The sequence below is a fragment of the Nannospalax galili genome, unplaced genomic scaffold (genome assembly GCF_000622305.1).
Source record: "Nannospalax galili isolate Female #2095 unplaced genomic scaffold, S.galili_v1.0 scaffold925, whole genome shotgun sequence".
Taxonomy (NCBI): Eukaryota; Metazoa; Chordata; class Mammalia; order Rodentia; family Spalacidae; genus Nannospalax; species Nannospalax galili.
Window position 1 is genome coordinate 2,179,693 of NW_008353878.1, and position 2,997 is coordinate 2,182,689.

Below are 2,997 nucleotides of genomic sequence, written 5' to 3' on the forward strand. Positions count from 1 at the left end.
TCTCCAAATACCAGTAACCTGTACTTCATGGTAGATGAAAGGGGATTTTTATAAAGAAAGATGTTCATTTTACTCTTATCATTTGAAAAGTTATGACTTTAAGAGCTCTGTGCTAGCAAAAAGGACAGATTATATTCATATATACATATATATAACGTGTCACACATTTGATCTCATATTTCTTTGATTATTTAAATTTAATTATTGAGTTTCATTGCCACAGAAAACAATGATTACATGTTTTCTGTGATTTTTGCAAATGTTATGATTATAATGTTCTTCTATACATTCTCCCTGTAAAAACCTCACCCTCATACGTTAATCCCTTGCCCTATTCAAATTGGAAAAACAAACAAACATTTAACAGGCTACTTCTTTTATAAATGAATACCCATTTCTTTTAGAAAATATTTTGTTTATTATTTTTATGTGTAGTAGGCAGTTGCCTGCATGAAGGTAGGTGTACCTGTGTCATGCACTGCCCACAGAGGACAGAAGAGGGTGTGGATTCCCTGGAACTAAAATTATGTATGGTTGTTAGCAGCCATGTGGATGCTGAGAAATGAACCCAGGTACTCTGCAAGAGCATTCAGGGCTCTTAACCTTTGAGCCATCTCTCTAGCCCCATGTAGCCACTTCTTAAGCTCCACACATGGATTAATATAAATTTCAATAAAACACTATCCATCAAATATAGAGTAAAAATTCTTAAAAGAGAGAGAGAGAGAGAGAGAGAGAGAGAGAGAGAGAGAGGAAAACAAAATTAGAAAAATAGGAAACTCAAAGTGAAATACAATTTTCTGGAACAAAAATCCAAGAGCTGACACTATGTATACAAATTGGGACCTGCCATGTGCCTAGGAAAACTGAACAAAAATATTCCACACATTCTCATATTCTAATAAAATTTAGATTTCAAAAACTCATTTGTGCTGAGTCAGTAAAAAAAATTACAGAAACAGGTGGTTAGAGAGATGGCTTAGTGGTGAAGAGGACCTGGCTTCAGTTTTCAAGCACCCACATGGAGGCTAAGAACTGACCATAACTCCAGTTCCAGGAGACCTGATGCCAGCTTTTGGCCTCTGGAGACATTGCGTGCATGGTTGCACTTGCATATGTATAGGCAAAGCACTCATACACATAAAATAATAGCAAACAATTTTTTAAAAAATATAAGGCACTTGTAGAGGGACAGGCTATGTTTTATATCAGGGTTTCTAAGCAATCATTTTGCCAGTGATAAGGTAGGAAGATTGGTAGTATACTTCAGATCATGTGAGCCAGAAATGTTTTATTCATTCTAACCTTTATATATAAAAGCCGTTTATAGTTGATAGTATAGGAACTTAGAAAATACTACTCTCCTGAGTTCCTTCTGAGTAGTTTATCACAAAGGACAAATGTCATAGGATTATTGAGTCATCTCCATGACATGTCGAGGAAAGTATGTGTATAGTTCTGTCACTTGTAAACTAAAGAAGTACAAGACACTTTGTACTTGAAACAGCTTTTCATAATGGTAGTTGAGAAATCAATCTGAAAGAAATAGTTTATTTCAGAGTGAGGTCCATAGATCTCTGGACATATCATTAGTTAGACTATAAGAAGATAAGACCCACCCACTAGTTAGAATGTGAGACTATATTTGAGCATCAATAAGGACATGAATTTGAACACATTGAAACATACCACATATTTTAAATTCCAGTATAGAAATTTAGAATACTACCAGTGGAAAACACTTGAGAAACTTAAGTCATATTATTATCAAGATTTTAGATATAGTTAAGCATTTCTCGGAAAACAGGAGAGGATAGAACTTGAGGAACAATGCAACAGTGATGTAAGAGGCAAAGATGACAACCACAATGCAGCAGCACTAGCAGTTGTAGGCACCAGCTATAACAAAAGTGGTGGACCAGCGAAAGATGGAGAGCCTAAAACTCTCAACATATGCACAGGTAAAGACGCCTGTGATGTAGCCCAAAACCCTGAATTCAACCCTGGAATCCACATGGTGAGAGGAGAGTATGAACTCCTGCAAGTTGTCCTCCGACTTCCATGTGGGCGTACCCCACCCCCAAATAATTGTAATTAAAAAATAAGATACTTCTAGTTTGAAATAGTAATACATGATTCCTCCATAGATAGAAAGACATCAACATCCTTAAAGTTCTTTTTATGGAACCATAACTATTAAGAACATGAATTTAGAAAACATTGCAGTATTACCTTTGAGAAAATATTGATTTGGAAGTAACATGTAAATTTGAAAACTGACCTTCTAAGACACTAAAGTGTTAAATACCAATAGTTCAGTGTTTGTGGAAAAGTTTAATGGCATTTATAAATTTTTGTTTGGATAGTGAATATAAATAAGCACCTATCAAAATTAAATTTTAGTTTCATTAGGCAGATGAATTCAGCAATGTTATAAAATCTAGAAAAAATGGGACTGTGAGATGGTTCAGCAGTTAAGAGCACTGGCTGCTCTTGCAGAAGACCCAGCTTCGAATCCCACACCCACATGACAGCTAACAATCATCCATAAGTCCAGTTCCAGGAGCTACAACAATTTTTCTGATTTCCGTGGGCTTACATACATGCAGGCAATATGCTCATAAATATAAAATAATGAATATAATTAAAGATGTTTGATACTTGTACACCTGCCCTACTATAGAGCCCTCAAGGCTGAAATAAAATGACACTAGATAACTTAAAGCTATACAAAAAATAAAAAGTGAGGAGAGGAGGGGGAAAGGAGAGGGAGGGGGAAAGGAAGAGGGAGTATAGGAGAAAGGAGGAAAGGGAAGGAGAGGGATGGAATGTATTAGAGGCTCTACTTGGCTGAATAGGGATGAAAAGGGAATTACTGCTTATTGGGTACAGAATTTCTGCATGTGGTGAAGAAAGCTTGAATACTAGTGATGTTTACACAAAATTGTGAATGTATTGCGGCTTCATTTTATACTTAAGACAGGATATTAATTTTCT